At 42.5% G+C, this 13,262-nt stretch overlaps 1 pseudogene; it reads right to left on the bottom strand.

The window, feature by feature from the left end:
• Positions 1-1,170: 1,170 nt before the first annotated feature.
• LOC119280789 lies at positions 1,171-13,018 on the bottom strand (annotated as a pseudogene).
• Between the last annotated feature and the right edge of the window lie 244 nt (positions 13,019-13,262).

Genomic DNA, 13,262 nt, shown 5'->3' with positions numbered 1-13,262 from the left:
CGATTTTGTTACAAACCGGGACTATTGTGATTCATATTAGGCCTTTTTCTATTAGTGGTAGTCGCCTTTCACCATTCGCTCACGAGCTCCGGCAAAAGGTATCTCCTGCCTTGGTTGTGCTCCCGGAGCTAGGCAGTAGCTACCTTTGATGCATTTGTGCCATCCTTACTCTGCAGCAGTGTCAGTTTGGCATCGTCGTCATCCGCCACTTCCTGCAACAACCTACATACATACAGTATATATTATTTGGTCATGATTTTCTCCTCACACTTTAGTTTGAGGCTCCAATATAACACATGCATGTTTATTATACAGTGACAAAAATGATGTTCTTTCGTGGCCAGGTCATTTACACAGGTTTGGCCGTACAGGTTACACAGGCAAAGCCTCAGGCCCAAGTTCAGAAACAAAATAAAACGAAATTCATCGATTCCATTCAAAGAAAAAGATTATGCCAAAGCGAAATGCACCGGTTCAATTAAAAGAACGATATCATCATGCCACACTGGTTTAGTACAGCAAATGCCACTAGCCCCAAGTTCAGAAATAAATAAGTGAAACAATACCACACAGGCAGTAGATTCAGTACAGCAAAAGGCCTCTGGCCCAAATTCAGAAATAAACAAAACAAAACTTTTTTTTCAAGCATACGTCAAATCTTGACTTATCGATATCATAGATAGGAAATGCGTAGAAAGGCACTTCCATCACGTGGCTAAGTTGTAAACAAAACGAAACTTGATACAGTATTTCCAGGGCACATGCCCGGAGGAAAACAGGACAATTTCTTTCTTCAATAGCTCGCTACATATCCATCATGATACTTGCGCCATCTTCAACATTGACAGGATCCCAACATCATCATGCGAACCATGCCGTCAGTCCTACGCTGCCAACAAAACAGACTGAAATAATAAGTATATCTATGGCAATTGACAAGCACTTAATGTAGTTACGTACGTAAGACTGAGGCATACACCACACCAAATGTATTGTTTAAGTTATTAATGTTCTCCTGTGGGCAAAGCAAGAACAAAATCACAAACAAGTCGGTACAGTTTGTACTTGCTGATATCTAGCACGAGTATATAGCTACAGTTTTGTAGGCTTGCCCTAGTCACATACACAACTGGGGTATAGTTTGTCTAAATAAGAGGTCAGTATGCAGTGTTCATATAAACCTTGTGCCATCTAAAGCCACGTGTAGACATCCAGGTCTTCACCATGAAGTCGCTGGTGCTGCTCCTGAAGCCCAGGCACCCAGCAGGAAGAGATCTCTTGCATATCCTTGCCCAGCCCCAACCGCTGCAAACTGCCCAATCCCTCTACATGGCTTAAGTTTGGACAACCACCTACACGCAGCTCTGTCACTTGAGGGACGTTGCAGATCCTTTCCAGGCCTTCACAATTCACAATAACAAGGTGCTCAGAGAGCACTGGGCGGTCCTCCACAGCCTTCAAGTTGTTTAGTCCACTTAAACCGAGCTCCTTCAAACAGGCGGTGTCCTCTCCAAGCTGTGGCGGCAGATCCCTCAGCTTTGGGCAATCCATGAGCTGCAACTGAAGGAAATATGCCCTAGAGGCAATAATAAAGTTATTATTTATTTACTTATTTCATGATAAATGTTTATTATTCATGCTAGAATTGTATTAACCGGAAACATAATACATGTGTGAATACATAGACAAACATAGTGTCACTAGTATGCCTCTACTTGACTAGCTCGTTTATCAAAGATGGTTATGTTTCCTAGCCATGGACAAAAGAGTTGTCATTTGATTAATGGGATCACATCATTAGGAGAATGATGTGATTGACTTGACCCATTCCGTTAGCTTAGCACTTGATCGTTTAGTATGTTGCTATTGCTTTCTTCATGACGTATACATGTTCCTATGACTATGAGATTAGGCAACTCCCGTTTACCGGAGGACCACTTTGTGTGCTACCAAACGTCACAACGTAACTAGGTGATTATAAAGGAGCTCTACAAGTGTCTCCGAAGGTACATGTTGGGTTGGCGTATTTCGAGATTAGGATTTGTCACTCCGATTGTCGGAGAGGTATCTCTGGGCCCTCTCGGTAATGCACATCACTTAAGCCTTGCAAGCATTACAACTAATGAGTTAGTTGTGAGATGATGTATTACGAAACGAGTAAAGAGACTTGCCGGTAATGAGATTGAACTAGGTATTGGATACCGACGATCGAACCTCGGGCAAGTAACATACCGATGACAAAGGGAACAACGTATGTTGTTATGCGGTTTGACCGATAAAGATCTTCGTAGAATATGTAGGAGCCAATATGAGCATCCAGGTTCCGCTATTGGTTATTGACCGGAAACAGTTCTAGGTCATGTCTACATAGTTCTCGAACCCGTAGGGTCCGCACGCTTAAAGTTACGATGACAGTTTCATTATGAGTTTATATGTTTTGATGTACCGAAGGTTGTTCGGAGTCCCGGATGTGATCACGGAGATGACAAGGAGTCTCGAAATGGTCGAGACATAAAGATTGATATATTGGAAGCCTATATTTGGTTAACGGAATCGTTCCGGGAGAAATCGGGATTTGTTCAGAGTACTGGGGGGTTACCGGAACCCCCCCCCCGGGGGGGTTAATGGGCCTACATGGGCCATGAGGGAGAAGAGGAGGGCCAGCCAGGGCAGGTCGCGCGCTCCCTCTCCCCCTAGTCCGAATAGGACAAGGAGGGGGGGGGGCGCCCCCCTTTCCTCTTTCCCCTCTCCCCTTTCCTTCTCCACCAAGGCAAGAGGGGGGAGTCCTACTCCCGGTGGGAGTAGGACTCCTCCAGGCGCACCCCTAGGGGGCCGGCCGCACCTCCCCCTCCCTCCTTTATATACGAGGGCAGGGGGGCACCTCTAGACACACAAGTTGATCTTCGTGGTCGTTCCTTAGCCGTGTGCGGTGCCCCCCTCCACCATATTCCACCTCGGTCATATCGTTGCGGTGCTTAGGCGAAGCCCTGCGTCGGTAGAACATCATCATCGTCACCGCGTCATCGTGCTTACGGAACTCATCCCCGACACCCTGCTGGATCGGAGTCCGGGGATCGTCATCGAGCTGAACGTGTGCTGAACTCGGAGGTGCCGTACGTTTGGTGCTTGGATCGGTCGGATCGTGAAGACGTATGACTACATCAACCGCGTTGTCATAACGCTTCCACTTTCGGTCTACGAGGGTATGTGGACTCACTCTCCCCTCTCGTTGCTATGCATCACCATGATCTTGCGTGTGCGTAGGATTTTTTTTGAAATTACTACGTTCCCCAACAGTGGCATCCGAGCCTAGGTTTTATGCGTTGATGTTATATGCACGAGTAGAACACAAGTGAGTTGTGGGCGATACAAGTCATACTGCTTACCAGCATGTCATACTTTGGTTCGGCGGTATTGTTGGATGAAGCGGCCCGGACCGATATTATGCGTATGCTTACGCGAGACTGGTTTTACCACCGTGCTTTGCACACAGGTGACTAGCGGGTGTCTGTTTCTCCAACTTTAGTTGAACTGAGTGTGGCTACGCCCGGTCCTTGCGAAGGTTAAAACAACACTAACTTGACGAACTATCGTTGTGGTTTTAATGCGTAGGTAAGAATGGTTCTTGCTCAGCCCGTAGCAGCCACGTAAAATTTGCAACAACAAAGTAGAGGATGTCTAACTTGTTTTTGCAGGGCATGTTGTGATGTGATATGGTCAAGACGTGATGCTATATTTTATTGTATGAGATGATCATGTTTTGTAACCAAAGTTATCGGCAACTGGCTGGAGCCATATGGTTGTCGCTTTATTGTATGAAATGGAAACGCCTTGTAATTGCTTTACTTTATCACTAAGCGGTAGCGATAGTCGTAGAAGCAATAGATGGCGTAACGACAACGATGCTATGATGGAGATCAAGGTGTCGCGCCGGTGACGATGGTGATCACGACGGTGCTTCGAAGATGGAGATCACAAGCACAAGATGATGATGGCCATATCATATCACTTATATTGATTGCATGTGATGTTTATCCTTTATGCATCTTATCTTGCTTTGATTGACGGTAGCATTTTAAGATGATCTCTCACTAAATTATCAAGAAGTGTTCTCCCTGAGTATGCACCGTTGCGAAAGTTCTTCGTGCCGAGACACCACGTGATGATCGGGTGTGATAGGCTCTACGTTCAAATACAACGGGTGGAAAACAGTTGCACACGCGGAATACTCAGGTTAAACTTGACGAGCCTAGCATACTCAGATATGGCCTCGGAACACGGAGACCGAAAGGTTGAACATGAATCATATAGTAGATATGATCAACATAGTGATGTTCACCATTGAAAACTACTCCATCTCACGTGATGATCGGACATGGTTTAGTTGATTTGGATCACGTGATCACTTAGATGACTATACAGATGTCTGTCTAAGTGGGAGTTCTTAAGTAATATGATTAATTGAACTTTAATTTATCATGAACTTAGTCCTGGTAGTATTTTGCAAATTATGTTGTAGATCAATAGCTCGCGTTGTTGCTTCCCTATGTTTTTGCTTCCCTATGTTTTTATATGTGTTCCTAGAGAAAACTATGTTGAAAGATGTTAGTAGCAATGATGCGGATACGATCCGTGATCTGAGGATTATCCTCGTTGCTGCACAGAAGAATTATGTCCTTGATGCACCGCTAGGTGATAGACCTATTGCAGGAGCAGATGCAGACGTTATGAACGTTTGGCTAGCTCAATATGATGACTACTTGATAGTTTTGTGCACCATGCTTTATGGCCTAGAACCGGGACTACAAAAAAGTTTTTGAAACGTCATGGAACATATAAGATGTTTCAAGAGATGAAATTGGTATTTCAGACTCATGCCCGTGTCAAGAGGTATGAGACCTTTGACAAATACTTCGCCTAAAAGATGGAGGAGAATTGCTCAACTAGTGAGCAAGTACTTAGATTGTCTAAGTACTACAATCGCTTGAATCAAGTGGGAGTTAATCTTCCAGATAAGATAGTGATTGGCAGAATTCTCTAGTCACCATCACCAAGTTACTGGAACTTCGTGATGAACTATAATGCAAGGGATGACAAAAATGATTCCCGAGCTCTTCGTGATGCTGTAATCGACGAAGGTAGAAATCAAGAAAAGAGCATCAAGTGTTGATGATTGACAAGACCACTAGTTTCTAGAAAAGGGCAAAGGGAAAGAAAGGGAACTTCAAGAAGAATGGCAAGCAAGTTGTCACTCCCGCAAAGAAGCCCAAAGCTGGACCAAAGCCTGAAACTGAGTGATTATACTGCAAAGGAAATGGTCACTAGAAGCGGAAATGCCCTGAATATTTGGTGGATAAGAAGGATGGCAAAGTGAACAAGGGTATATTTGATATACAAGTTATTGATGTGTACCTTACTAGTTTTTATAGTAGCCCCTGAGTATTTGATACTTGTTCGGTTGCTAAAACTTAGTGACTCGAAACAGGAGATACAGAATAAACAGAGACTAGTTGGGGGTGAAGTAACGATGTGTGCTGGAAGTGCTTCCAAGATTGATATGATCATCATCATACACTCCATATATTTTTGATATTAGTGTTGAACCTAAATAAATGTTATTTGGTGTTTGCTTTGAGCATAAATATGATTAGATCATGTTTATTGCAATACGATTATTCATCTAAGACAGAGAATAAATTTTTATTCTGTTTACATGAATAAAACCTTCTATGGTCATACACCCAATGTTGATGGTTTATTGAATCTTGATCATGATGATACACATATTCATAATATTGATGCCAAAAGATGCAAAGTTGATAATGATAGTGCAACATATTTGTGGCATTGCCGTTTGGGTCATATCGATATAAAGCGCATGAAGATACTCCATAAAGATGGATTTTTTGAATCATTTGATTATGAATCATTTGATGCTTGCGAACCGTGCCTTATGGGCAAGATGACTAAAACTCCGTTCTCCGGAACAATGGAACGAGCTAGTGACTTATTGGAAATAATACATACTGATGTATGCGGTCCAATGAGTGTTGATGCTCGTGGTGGGTATCGTTATTTTCTGACCTTCACAAGATGATTTGAGCAGATATGAGTATATCTACTTAATGAAACAGAAGTCTGAAACATTTGAAAAGTTCAAAGAATTTAAGAGTGAAGTGGAGAATTATCGTAACAAGAAAATCAAGTTTCTACGATCTGATCGTGGAGGAGAATATTTGAGTTACGAGTTTGGCCTTCATATAAAACAATGTGGAATAGTTTCACAGTTCACACCACCTGGAACACCACAACATTATGGTGTGTCCGAACATCGTAACCGCACTTTATTGGATATTGTGCGACCTATGATGTCTCTTATCGGTTTACCACTATCGTTTTGGGTTTATGCATTAGAGACAGTTGCATTCACTTTAAATAGGGCACCATCAAAATCCGTTGAGACGACGCCTTATGAATTGTGGTTTGGCAAGAAACCAAAGTTATCGTTTCTTAAAGTTTGGGGCTGCGATGCTTATGTGAAAAAGTTTCAACCTGATAAGCTCGAACCCAAATCGGAGAAGTGCGTCTTCATAGAATACCCAAAGGTAACTATTGGGTACTCCTTCTATCATAGATCCGAAGGCAAGTTATTCGTTGCTAAGATGGATCCTTTCTAGAGAAGAAGTTTCTCTCGAAAGAAGTGAGTGGGAGGAAAGTAGAACTTGATGAGGAAATTGTACCTTCTCCCTTATTGGAAAGTAGTTCATCACAGAAATCAGTTCCAATGATTCCTACACCAATTAGTGAGGAAGTTAATGATGATGATCATGAAACTTCAGATCAAGTTGCTACCAAACCTCGTAGGTCTTCCAGAGTAAGATCCGCACCAGAGTGGTATGGTAATCATGTTCTAGAAGTCATGTTACTAGACCATGATGAACCTACGAACTATGAGGAAGCGATGATGAGCCCAGATTCCGCGAAATGGCTTGAGGCCATAAAATCTGAGATATGATCCATGTATGAGAACAAAGTATGGACTTTGATTGACTTGCTCGATGATCAGCAAGCCATGTTAAATAAATGGATCTTCAAGAGGAAGACGGACACTGATAGCAGTGTTACTATCTACTAAGCTCGACTTGTTGCGAAAGGTTTTTGACAAGTTCAATGTGTTGAATACGATGAGATTTTCTCACCCCTATCGATTCTTAATTCTGTCCGAATCATGTTAGCAATTGCCACATTTTATGAAATCTGGCAAATGGATGTCAAAACTGCATTCCTTAATGGATTTTTTAAAGAAGAGTTGTATCTGATGCAAACAGAAGGTTTTGGTAATCCTAAAGGTGCTAACAAAATGTGAAAGCTCCAGTGATCCATCAATGGACTGGTGCAAGCATCTCGGAGTTGGAATATACGCTTTGATGAGTTGATCAAAGCATATGGTTTTATACAGACTTTTGGAAAGGCCTGTATTTACAATAAAGTGAGTGGGAGCACTACCGCCTTTCTGATAAATACATGTGAGTAACATATTGTTGATCAGAAATGATGTAGAACTTTTTCTGGAAAGCATAAAGGAGTATTTTAAAGGAGTTCTTTAAAAAGAAAGACCTCAGTAAAGCTACTTACATATTGAGCATCAAGATTTATTGAGATTGATCAAGACGCTTGATAAGATTTCCAATGAGTACATACCTTGACAAGATTTTGAAATAGTTCAAAATGGAACAGTCAAAGAAAGAGTTCTTGCCAGTGTTGCAAAGGTATGAAATTGAGTAAGACTCAAATCCCGACCACGGCAGAAAATAGAAAGAGAATGAAAGTCATTCCCTATGCATCAGTAATAGGTTCTATAAAAGTATGCCATGCTATGGACCAGACCTATTGTATACTCTGCCCTGGTTTGGCAAGGGAGTACAATAGTGATCTAGGAGTAGATCACTGGACATTGGTCAAGAATATCCTTAGTGAGGACTAAGGAGATGTTTCTCGATTATGGAGGTGATAAAAGAGTTCGTCGTAAAAGTTACATCGATGCAAACTTTTACACTAATCCAGATGACTCTAAGTCTCAATCTGGATACATATTGAAAGTGGAAGCAATTAGCTAGAGTAGCTCCGTGCAGAGCATTGAAGACATAGAATATTTGCAAAATACATATGGCTCTGAATGTGATAGACCCGTTGACTAAACTTATCTCACGAGCAAAACATGATCATACCTTAGTACTCTTTGGGTGTTAATCACATAGCGATGTGAACTAGATTATTGACTCTAGTAAACCCTTTGGGTGTTGATCACATGATGATGTGAACTATGGATATTAATAACATACAGATGTGAATATTGGTGTTAAATCACATGGTGATGTGAACTAGATTATTGACTCTAGTGCAAGTGGGAGACTGAAGGAAATATGCCCTAGAGGCAATAATAAAGTTATTATTTATTTCCTTATTTCATGATAAATTTTTATTATTCATGCTAGAATTGTATTAACCGGAAACATAATACATGTGTGAATACATAGACAAACATAGTGTCACTAGTATGCCTCTACTTGACTAGCTCGTTTATCAAAGATGGTTATGTTTCCTAGCCATGGACAAAAGAGTTGTCATTTGATTAACGGGATCACATCATTAGGAGAATGATGTGATTGACTTGACCCATTCCGTTAGCTTAGCACTTGATCGTTTAGTATGTTGCTATTGCTTACTTCATGACTTATACATGTTCCTATGACTATGAGATTATGCAACTCCCGTTTACCGGAGGAACACTTTGTGTGCTACCAAACGTCACAACGTAACTGGGTGATTATAAAGGAGCTCTACAAGTGTCTCCAAAGGTACATGTTGGGTTGGCATATTTCGAGATTAGGATTTGTCACTCCAATTGTCAGAGAGGTATCTCTGGGCCCTCTCGGTAATGCACATCACTTAAGCCTTGCAAGCATTACAACTAATGAGTTAGTTGTGAGATGATGTATTACGAAACGAGTAAAGAGACTTGCCGGTAACGAGATTGAACTAGGTATTGGATACCGACGATCGAACCTCGGGCAAGTAACATACCGATGACAAAGGGAACAACGTATGTTGTTATGCGGTTTGACCGATAAAGATCTTCGTAGAATATGTAGGAGCCAATATGAGCATCCAGGTTCCGCTATTGGTTATTGACCGGAAACAGTTCTAGGTCATGTCTACATAGTTCTCGAACCCGTAGGGTCCGCACGCTTAAAGTTACGATGACAGTTTCATTATGAGTTTATATGTTTTGACGTACCGAAGGTTGTTCGGAGTCCCGGATGTGATCACGGACATGACGAGGAGTCTCGAAATGGTCGAGACATAAAGATTGATATATTGGAAGCCTATATTTGGATAACGGAATCGTTCCGGGAGAAATCGGGATTTTTCCGGAGTACCGGGGGGTTACTGGAACCCCCCCCCCCGGGGGTTAATGGGCCTACATGGGCCATGAGGGAGAAGAGGAGGGCCGGCCAGGGCAGGTCGTGCGCCCCCTCTCCCCCTAGTCCGAATAGGACAAGGGGGGGGGGGGGGGGCGCCCCCTTTGCTCTTTCCCCTCCCCCCTTTCCTTCTCCACCAAGGCAAGAGGGGGGAGTCCTACTCCCGGTGGGAGTAGGACTCCTCCAGGCGCACCCCTAGGGGGCCGGCCGCACCTCCCCCTCCCTCCTTTATATATGGGGGCAGGGGGGACCTCTAGACACACAAGTTGATCTTCGTGATCGTTCCTTAGCCATGTGCGGTGCCCCCTCCACCATATTCCACCTCGGTCATATCGTTGCGGTGCTTAGGCGAAGCCCTGCGTCGGTAGAACATCATCATCGTCACCACGCCGTCATGCTGACGGAACTCATCCCCGACACCCTGCTGGATCGGAGTCTGGGGGTCGTCATCGAGCTGAACGTCTGCTGAACTCAGAGGTGCCATACGTTCGGTGCTTGGATCGGTCGGATCGTGAAGACGTACGACTACATCAACCGTGTTGTCATAACGCTTCCGCTTTCGGTCTACGAGGGTACGTGGACTCACTCTCCCCTCTCGTTGCTACGCATCACCATGATCTTGCGTGTGCGTAGGATTTTTTTTGAAATTACTACGTTCCCCAACAGCAACAACACCAAATGGGGAAACAGTTGCAAACTTGCAGATTGCGCATCCTCTTTTCGGATCTCAGCACCTCCATCCTCTCCCCTTACGTCAGCAGCAACAACTTCTTCCTCAAAAAAAGACCACTCCTCCCAGTTGGGCATATCCGTGAAGATCAACCATTCAATTTTAGGGAAAGCAACCAACTCATCACATACAGGATCACCCTTCTTGCAACCGACAAATTCAGGTCCAACCTTGGTAACTGCATATGCTCCATCAATTCTCGGATATTTCAAGTTTGGTAGCTTCCCAATGGGTGGAAGATGCACACATGATTGTACACCTTTGAGGATCAAGGACATTAATGAAGACAAACAGGTGGTACCAAACCAGGTGGGATACTGTTGACCAAAGAATTGGAAAATACATAGGAATTCCAGGTTGTGCGGAGGTATTAGCTGCTCAAAGACCTTCTCAGTATTACCAACATCTTCTTTTGAATATGACCCCCCTCCACTTTCAGTCCACTCTAGTGTTAGTTTTCGTAGGTGCCTTTTGTCCATAAGTACTGCATTTCTACTGTTGTGAGCTGCTCTTTCCAATTTAACAAGAGAAAGATACCTCATATGTGACAAAGAAGACAACTCTTCCAACTTCCATCCATCCTGTACAACATCATTATCACTTCCACCACCAACGGGATAATCGCGTAAATGAGTGAAAACTTCCACCACCAATAGTATAACAGCATTAGCACTTCCATCACCAACATGATAATCTCCTAAATAAGTGAGGAGCTTCAATTTCCCAATGCCTTTTGGAACCTGATTTACTTCTGTGACAAAAAGATCAAGGAATCTTAAAACTGCACAGCAGGATCATTGCCAAAGGAGAACTATGCAGATAATAACACCATCTCAAGCTCAGTACTTGAAGGTTCTTTAGGGAGCCAACGGATTCCGGAAGACAAGATATGCCAGTATAATCCAGATTAAGTAGACGTAGATGTATCAATTTTCCTATATAGCCTGGAATGCTTTGTACAAGTGTGTAATTCAGTACCAAAACACGAAGAAGCAGAAATCTCTTGAACAATGTACCCTCAATTCTCCATGGACCCTTAACAGTTAAGAAAGTCCTCACCTTAATATCCACCTTATCCACTCTAGGTAACACTAACTTATCCTTCTTACTGAAAGTAGTAACACGTCTAAGTTTTGACATATTTTCACCCCTTTATGTTTCAACATCTCCAATAAAACATTCTTCTCTTGATATATTACGAGCAAGCTGTCTTAAGAGGTCATGCATTTTGCATTGAACCTGGTCAAAAATGAACCTATTTTGCTGGAGGAGATTCCGATGTATTAGCTCGTAGTAGTACTGTTCTGCTGTCTCTTCTAGTAGTTGGCCTTGCTGCTCCTCGATGAAGCCTTCAGCAATCCATAACCAGGTAACTTCTTCACGCTCAATGATAGAATCTTCAACATACAAAGCACAATAAAGGAAACATTGTTTCAGACGATGCGACAATTCATCATAGCTTAGATACAGAGCTCCTCCTATTTCATCAGAGAGCATGCTATGGGAACCAACATATTTCCCCAAATACTTTTTCCACTCATTCTCTGTTAGATCTCTGCTTGCCAAAGCACTAGCGGTAACCTTGATTGCAAGAGGGAGGTGACCACATTTACGAACAATCTCAATCCCTATGTTTCTTAAATTCTGCACTTCTTTCTCTTCCTCAATATTCATGCTCTTCCAAAGTAGCTTCCATCCCACCTCGACTGACATGAGATCAACTTGATGGGTATGTTCAACACCTATTCTCCTTGTAATTTGATCATCTCGTGTGGTTACCAATATTACTCTGGATGTTGTTTCATGTAATGCAGGCCTTAATAGATCCATCCATACATTGGAATGCCAGACATTATCTAGAACTAGAAAGAAACTCTTCCCTTCAATAGTTTCTGCAAGCTTCCTCTGGAGCTCTGTTATGGTTTCACCTTGCTCATGATGCACACCAATATTCCGGAGAACCTCTTTAAGAAGAGTTACTTCATTGTAGTCTTGTGAAACACAAATCCATGCTTGCACCTTGAAGCTTCCTTTAATTTTTTTGGTTATTGTATATTTTCTGGGCTAGTGTTGTCTTACCATCTCCTCCAGTTCCAACAATAGCAAGCTTGTAAGACTTACTTTCCTTATGTGCAACAACTAAGTCCACCAGGTTCTTGCTAGAATATATGATCTTCTTCCCCACAAGGTTGGGCTCAACAAGGTTGGAGCTTCTTATTAGTTTTGATGTTGGACCATTTCTGGTAGGCTGCATACCAGTGTTGAGTGTTAAGAATACCATGTCCTTTAAAATGTTTTCTATTTTTTGTTGAGGCTTCTAATCCGAACATCGACATCACGGTGTGACCAGATGTTACAAAAGCAAGAGTAAACTGAGACGCCTTTACATGCAGCCGATTTGCTTGATGATGATGAAGGATCGTCAGGCAGTAGCTTGCTTCCTTTACATCTAGCCATGATTTCATCAACATCATACATAACATCTCTTAGTTGACCAAGCCAATTGTTCACCGCTAGCTCTTTTGTCCTCCTTTTCTCAGCATCTTATATACTCCCTCCGTCCGGAAATACTTGTCCCAGAGATGAATGTATCTAGACTTATTACAGTTCTAGATACATCCATTTCTATCAATTTCTCCAACAAGTATTTTCGGACGGAGGGAGTACAACATTGTATTAGTTCTACTCTTCGCAATACTTCTCTGAGTTCTTCTTCCACCCCAAGGATTAGTATGGCCTCATCTGTAATGCTATTTTGCAACTTACTGGCACATGATGCAAGCAAAGATTCAAGTATGGCTGCCATGGATCAGACAAACACAGCAAGAGAGATCCACCAAAAACGCCACAGTGACTTGATTCTGAGAACGGCACAGACTGGAAGCTGAAAATGCTGAGAACGGCACAGACCGCAAATACATGTGCCTAATTCTTGTTCTCAGGTTTGCGGTTTGGCATCGGTTAAGATGCAGAACGCTATATAGCACCATATGGATCAAGAAATGTCATATAGACACCCTAAATATACAGAAGTCGAATAATTGGGTTGT

The sequence above is a fragment of the Triticum dicoccoides genome, chromosome 3B (assembly GCF_002162155.2).
Source record: "Triticum dicoccoides isolate Atlit2015 ecotype Zavitan chromosome 3B, WEW_v2.0, whole genome shotgun sequence".
NCBI lineage: Eukaryota > Viridiplantae > Streptophyta > Magnoliopsida > Poales > Poaceae > Triticum > Triticum dicoccoides.
The sequence above is the reverse complement of the archived record's forward strand: the minus strand, read 5'-3'. Positions and strand labels throughout refer to the sequence as shown.